Source organism: Borostomias antarcticus, assembly GCF_949987555.1.
Source record: "Borostomias antarcticus genome assembly, chromosome: 13".
NCBI classification, from domain to species: domain Eukaryota; kingdom Metazoa; phylum Chordata; class Actinopteri; order Stomiiformes; family Stomiidae; genus Borostomias; species Borostomias antarcticus.
In genome coordinates this window covers 11,728,459-11,736,163 of record NC_140246.1, presented here as the reverse complement: position 1 = coordinate 11,736,163, position 7,705 = coordinate 11,728,459, and the positions used below count along the sequence as shown (strand labels likewise).

General features: G+C 43.7%; 1 long non-coding RNA gene across 1 annotated transcript; it reads left to right on the top strand.

Moving 5' to 3' along the window:
• The first annotated feature begins 2,045 nt into the window (after positions 1-2,045).
• Positions 2,046-4,520, top strand: LOC311317002. The gene is made up of 3 exons (XR_014630734.1): positions 2,046-2,183; positions 2,447-2,470; positions 3,141-4,520. It is a non-coding gene; the product is annotated as an uncharacterized lncRNA (long non-coding RNA).
• Positions 4,521-7,705: the final 3,185 nt, after the last annotated feature.

The following is a 7,705-nucleotide window of genomic DNA, read 5'->3' as shown; positions in this document are numbered from 1 at the left end:
TGTGAAAACTGAGAAAAGAGCGATTTCACTCTTTTTTCCCATCTAGACCTAGATCAGAAACTATGACATAAATGGTAAATGGACTGCACTTATATAGCGCTTTTCCACCTTAGCGGCACTCAAAGTGCTTTACAATGGCCTCTCATTCACCCATTCACACACCAATGACGGTAGCTGCCATGCAAGGTGCTAACCTGCTCATTGGGAGTAATTTGGGGTTAGGTGTCTTGCTCAAGGACACTTCGACATGTGGACAGTTGGAGCTGGGATTTGAACCACTGACCCTTCGATCATTGAATGACCCGCTCTACCAACTGAGCTACAGCCGCCCCTAGAGAATCAAAAACTCCAGAGACTTGCTGCAAATAGACCTGTCAAATCTGGAATAGATTATCAAGAATAGTGGTCTACTGTATATGTGGAAAAAAGAGTGAAATTGCCCTTTTACTGATTTTCACAAATGTAAAAAACAAAGGTGTAAGTGATGTTGTTTTGTGAAATTGCTCTTGTTTTGGATAAAGGTTTCACAAATCGGGAAAACACCGTTTTAATAAGTCTCTGGAGTCTGTAGTCCTTGTTTGATTGATCAAAATCCAGTAGTGGATCAAAATCCACTACTGTAAATCTATGACAGACCATTTCAGTCCATGATTCATTCTCATGTGATGTGCTAGGTAGGCAGTTGGCACTACTAGCTAGCTAAGCTATTGCTTAAGTTAGCCATCTTATTAGATTCTGTTTCTGTGGTGGATGACAAAATTCCAGAGTTCTATCACAGGCTGGACAGTCTTATCCATGTCTCTTCTGCAAATAGTATATGTCTCTTTCACATAGCTAACTGTTCTGTCTCTCCCTCCAGCCCAAGCAGTCTACGGCCTCTGGCACCTCCAAGTTGTCAGATGGCAAATGTTTAAGTATCATCTTAGTCTTAAAATTGTTGTATTTTGAGGAGAATTATAGTATGTGAGTCATAACCAACAAAAATAGGCATAAATGTGCAATAAAAAAAAACAAAAAAAAACATGTAGGCTATTTATTGAGACTAACAACTTTTTTTGCCACTTAAAACCATTGTCACAAGCTCACACATTTCTCTCATCTGGCACGTCTATTACATCGAGCCACGACTGGAAGCCAGTTCATAATCTGCATGAGAACAGTTTTTGCCATCAACTAGGCTAATTAATAGGGCTGGGTATCGAGTCGAATTTCAAGAATCCGATTCACAAGGTTCAGAATCGATTATCACGATTCAATTCGATTCGATTCAATTCAATATCGAAACCTGTTTTTTTAGCTGTAACCTTAATTACATGACTGCCAAGTTATGCAACACATCAATATTAGGGCTGGGTATTGATACTGATTTCCAAAAATTAATGAATGAATGAATCATTGAATGAATGAATGAACTATTCATTACTTCATGTATTAATTCATTCATTAAATAAAAGATTGATTTTGGGATTCATGAATAGATTCAGAATCATTTGATTCAGAATCGATGAATCAATTTTTTGAACCCAGCCCTACTAATTAAATAACTGGGTTTATTTAAGTTCAAGCTCCACCTCTGAGTCGCTGGCTCTGGCTGTGTGCCTGTTGATGGGGTAGCAATCTGATGCTGTCCAAGAGTGCAGCATTGTGCAATTTTTGACATTTATCTCTATTTGCAGAAACATGAACCTGAAACACAGAGCCGATAAATTCACTGATCGCTCAAGTATTGAACTAGATCGACCATTTCGTCCAACTCAAATTTCATTACAATGGAAGTGGACGGGGCACAGGAAAACTTGAAAATGTGTAGCCTTTTCTGAGACAGGAAGCTCATGGTCTAATCTATGATGGAGGAGAGGGGGGGTCTCCTAATCCTAACTCTGGCATCTGTTTGGGGGTAGGGAGGGCTACTTAACCCCACCCCCCCTGTACCGGTCTTTCTATCTATTTCTATTGCTCTCTCTCTTCCTGGTCCTCCACCCCTCTCTGCTGTCCTCACCTATGCCCCTCCTCCTACTCTTCCCCTGGTAAGCTGAACAAGTTGATGGTGCGTCTGCGGCAGCTGGAGGAGGTGGAGGAGGAGAGCGCGCGCTCCAATGCTCAGAGGGGGAATCTGCAGAGATAACTGAAGGAGCAAGCCAGAGCATGACACAGGAGATCACTGCACTACACAGCCAGCTCAGGTAACGCCTCCCTTCCCACTGTGTGTGTGTGTGTGTGTGTATGTGTGTGTGTGTGTGTGTGTGTGTGTGTTTGAGTGTTTGAGTGAGAGAGAGTGTGAGAGAGATCAGAGTTCCATATCCCTTGTTCATTTTGAGAAATCTGTTGCCATTGAGTAACCTATTCCAAATTATCAATGTGTTTTGTTTGACTGTTCTAACTCCATCCGTTTGTCACCATCTAACACTGTTACTGTCCATATGTCTGTCTGCACATGACCACTCAGCATCACCGAATGGAAGCCAGAGAAGTAAGTTGCCATGTGCATGTGTGATGGTGGTGTGTGTGTGTGTGTGTGTGTGTGTGTGTGTGTGTGTGTGTGTGTGTGTGTGTGTGTGTGTGTGTATATGTGTGTGTGTGTGTGTGTGTGTGTGCATGTGTGGTGGTGGTGTGTGTGTGTGTGTGTGTGTTTATGGTAAAAGGGTCTAAGTGGATTAGACAGAATCTTAGCATTGTTTGTATGCGCTGCAGGCTATATAAATTTAGAACTTACTGTGTGTGTTCCCCCATTTGGTCCCACCTGAGGACCTTGTGGCTCCCCTGTCCCATCAGAATGAGCTCACGTAGTTCCAGGGCAGGGCTGTACATTAACTTTTTTAGCACATAGCACTGGTGCTACAGGGGTTGATAGTTCTGTAGCACAGAGCCAGAAAGTTGTAGCACAGGTATAAAATGTCCATTATCACCTCTACTGAACACAAGTTATGCAGTTCATCACTTAAAACCACCCGGAAAGGGATGTTACTGTACGTATACAATATGAAATAATAACAAATGTTTTCAGACAAGGATCTTTAGGTTTTCCCGGCTTTTGATTTTGCGGTGTCTTCATGATTTGGGTTATCTTCTTTTTCATTAATAATTTCAACATCTTTTTCCTTTGCTCGTTTGTTTGGGTTTTTCTCTATGATCTGAACAAGGAACCAGTGTTTCCTGTGGAATTGATCTCTTGGTGTGGTGGTGCCAAGCTGAAGACAGCCAAAAGTTTCAGAAATCGGAAGCCACTCCTCAATTAAACGCACATGACAGCTTGCTTGGAATTTGCCAAAAGGCACCTAAAGGACATGTCTGGAGGAAACCAGGAAAACAACTCATCACCTGGCCCATACTATCCCTACAGTGAAGCATGGTGGTGGCAGCATCATGCTGTGGGGATGTTTTTCAGCAGCAGGAATTGGGAGTCTAGGTATGATCGAGGGAAAGATGAATGCAGCAATACAGAGAGATCTGTGATGAAAACCTGCTCCAGATTGATGTCAGACTGGGGCGAAGGTTCACCATCCAAGAGGACAATGACCCTGAGCACACAGCCAAGATAACAAAGTAGTGGCTTCGGGACAAGTCTGTGAATGTGGCCCAGCCAGAGCCCAGACTTGAACCCAACTGAACAGGGCTGAAAATTAACACCCACCACCCGCCAATGGCAGGTAAAATTTCCATTTGGTGACTAAATTTCGGAGGCTATCCGCCACGCTGGCGGGTAAATGTTTGTACCAATAGAGTCATGTAATAAATTATTAATAATTTGGAATAAGGCTGTAACATAACAAAATGTGGAAAAAGTGAAGGGATAAGAATACTTTCTGGATGCACTGTATACTAGCCCTTCCTTGGCAGTTCCCTTGTGGCCTCGGAAAGTATTCATATAGGGATATAAGCCATATCACACCCACCGCGTTGCAAAATTGTTTGAAATTCATAAGCTCGGTGTTCTGCCGCTATGCGGAAAATATCCCATTAGAGTTTTTTGGCTAGTACTGTAAAGTCCCTTAGTTCATAGAACCGTGGTTACATGGGTAACCTTAGTTTCTCCCAACTCTCTTCTCATAGGCAAATCAGCAAAAGGTCACACCCCTGTCCCACAATGCCGCCTCTCCCTTTTACACAGACAGCGATTCAGCAATGTCCTACGTCCGTTGCCGGTATAAAAAGTGCAACAAAATAATCCCCCATTCCATGTCAGTGCCTTTTATACAGAACTGCAGAATAAAGGCATGACTTTCCCACTTTGAAAGGGCTGTGTAAAACGGCCTAGAGCCAAATCAACGTCTGTGTAAGAGGGACAGGTGGCAGGGCAGGACAGGGGTGTGACTTTTTGAAGATTTGCCAATGAGAAGAGTTGGGAGAAAGGATGTGCTCTTCTCTCCAAATGTAAACAAACCAAGGGGAAACTGGGGGTACACTGTGGGACAGCTGTCAAACTTCAAACACAAACTCGCAAGCAGCGCAATAAAAAGCGCTTATTTTTTGCTAAACATGCATTGTCTGGCCAACATCTACTTTCGATGCCCCCTTGGTTTTTCTCCATTGTTTCCCATAGGCCTACATAGAAATATCTGTGGCGGCACACAACAGTTTAATAACGAAGACTCCTCTTCCCAAATCTGCCTTGTTTAAGCCTGCGGTATACTGGTTTTTAGCTACGCGTACACCGCAAGTTTCCTGTGGAGCTTTGGCTGTGGTTGGCTGTGCTAAATATGTGCGTCACAGCGCAGACACGTTGCTAAACAGTTAGCAACTGTTACATTGTGGGTGTAATGGAATTTAACTGATCTAGTCAAAAAAGGATTTACCAAGATTCGCTCAAAAGGTTAAGTCTGGTTTATTGAGGAAACATACGAGCGCAAGGACTTCAGGACAACGCAACAAGAGTGGTTCATCCTAGAAGTGAAGCCTTCAGCCTCTTGGGCTGACTTTTATTCAAGCAAAACACAGATATGGTGCTTCCAGGATGTGATTGGCTAATCTATTGTACGTCATATGAAATGGCAGGCATGGCCGAGAATACAGACATGTGACATGAGAAAAGGCGGCAATTCTTGGAGACAAAAGGACAAAGGATGGTTATTCTGGAGTAGACAGATTTCTAGGTGTATGGCCTCCTGGAGGCCATTCTGTAGGTTAGCACAGCTATGTGAATATTTGGGGGAGGTGGTGAATTACAAAAGGAGAGAGAGAACAAAGGTTTAAGGTGTTTGGATGTAAATTCTATAAGATGGGCTCTAGCCCTACACACACAGCACACATGCCCACATCTCTCCAACTCCTACCAAATCATGCTGCCCATGTCAATCCTCTGGTGTGGCAAGCTAGCTACCTAAACACTGTAGTGCTGCAATGATTATAGCTAAACTGACCAAAATAAAAAAAAACTTAAACGCTCGCAAACTCGCTATCAATCTGTCTACTACCCCAGCTTCTTGTTGTCTCATCTGACTTATGATAGTTTTTGCAAACGCTAGCTATCTTTAACTAGCTCTAACTTAATCCTGTGTAAAAAGAGTCATGTCTCTGATTCCGGAACGCACTGGGGCAGCATCACATCTTTGTTTGGTTGAATGTAAACAAGCAAAGCCGACATAATGAGGGATCTTCTTAATGACAATAATAGCAGGATCTCTGTGTAAAAGAGGCTCTAGTTTCATGTGAGAAACCCTTTCGGGTCACATCAGTAGAGGGTTGTTATGGCAACCTCATTACCTCAAAGCAAGACATAATATTCATCTGTTACCAAGTCTGTAAGCACGCAATGATGGCTCTTGCGTTCACAAGTAACCGCACCCTATGTACACAGACGATAACTCAACAGAGATCAGGTTTGTTGTGTTACACAGTGGTGTGACAGCCATGGTTAGGTTTGTTAAACAAAGACTTAGCTAAGGTCAATGTGCTATGCCTTTATTGATTCACACAACCCCCTCCTCTTCCTTTTCACCCCCCTCCCCTTATACACCTATACTTCCATTTCTGCAGCTTTTCCTAATCATGTTACACATTCCATCCTGCTCTCCTCTCCATCCAGCCATTATTCTGTTTCTTTCTCCATTACTGCTTTACTACTGTGACCTAGCAATTTTATCCTAAACCTCCTTTCCCCCCTAATACCACTTTGCTATTTCTTCTCCCTTGCTTCATCTTTCTCTGTCACACCCCATGTTCTCCTCCTCACAGTCTTTTACAAGGATTAAATGTACTGTTCTCAACCATGTGGAAAAATTCCAGGAATACTGTTACCTTTCATAATCCACTGTCCCTGGATGAGATTACCTCAAACTCCCCTCACCACTATGCCAGGCCGTAGAGGATACTGCAAATGGTTTGCAGCAGTCAACATGTGTTAACATTATACTTAATGTAAAATAAAATAAATATTTTAATTTGAAAATGAACTGTCTGCCATAGGTGTATTTTATATTTCATACACATACCCATCTGAACCCCCTAGATTTGGAGTGTGTTACTGGTAGGTGCTGTGTGTGACAACACCATGAGGAAGCTGTGCCTTGGTGAGAGCGAGAGAGAGAGAAGCTTTTGACCACCACATAACCAGGCCAGGTCAAGCCTGGCTTAGGTGCAAGGCTGACTTGTTTCTGTTCAGGACTGGTAGGACGGAAGCTAGTCATGCCACTGAAATAGCTGTGAATTGAAATGACATGAAATAATGTCTGATAAATTAAGATAGGTCTTGTTGCTTGGACACATTAGTTCCAATGCTTACAATGCTAATCCAGCACAATAAGAGCGGGATAGCCAGTTAGCTCATGGGCTTACAACAACTAGCAGCAGCTTCCATAACATTAATGGTAGCGGTCAGTGGTGAGAGAGACTGGTACAATGATAACATAAAGTCATCCCCACTAGAACCCCGGTCTCCTGGGTGGGAGTCCAATGCTCTCACCACTACTCTACTTGTGCAGTGGAGATCGACGGGTGGGTTTTGGTGTCCTTCTTCCAGTCCCTAGTGTGGGTTGGGGTTAGAATATGGGTTAGGGTTGGGACAGGATCTGATCTATAAGGCAAGGGGTAAAGGTTGGAGTGAAAGGATGAACATGTGGAGGTTTGGGGTATAGTCCCATAAAGTTATCCCCACCGGGTCTTCAACCCCAGTCTCCAGGGTGGGAGTCCAAAGCTCTCACCACTACTCTACTTGTGCAGTGGAGATCGGCGGGTTGATTTTGGTGTCCTTCATGATTTTGGTGTGCTGGGGCTACTGCCTCTTGTGGTGCCAACAGAGAAATGCAGGCCAACATTGTCCGCAGTAATGGAGGGAGGGAGGGAGTGATAACCGGCTGTGCCAGTGATAAAGCTGTGCCAGTCAACAGTCAGTCTAATCACCGAAAAATAAACCACATGTAGGCTTAGAGCGACTGGTGCATCACATCCCATACAAAAATTAATTACTATAGGATTTGAAGTGTCCTACTCCTATTGTAATGAGGAATGTCTGTCTATAATGCAATAGTGTACTGTGGGGTCTTGCACAGGGTCTTCTCTGACATTGTTATTACTCCCAATGCCCCCCAAACCCCCCGCCCGCACACCCCGTACACACACACGCAGATAGGGAGAAAAACTATGCACATAGGGGTCAGTAGCATCTGGTGGGTCCTAGAACCGGGTAAGCCAGGACCAATGAAGCACGCACGCGCAGCGCACATTTTTTTGGGGGGGTTCACAGCACCAGAAGGGCGCTGAGCATTGGCAT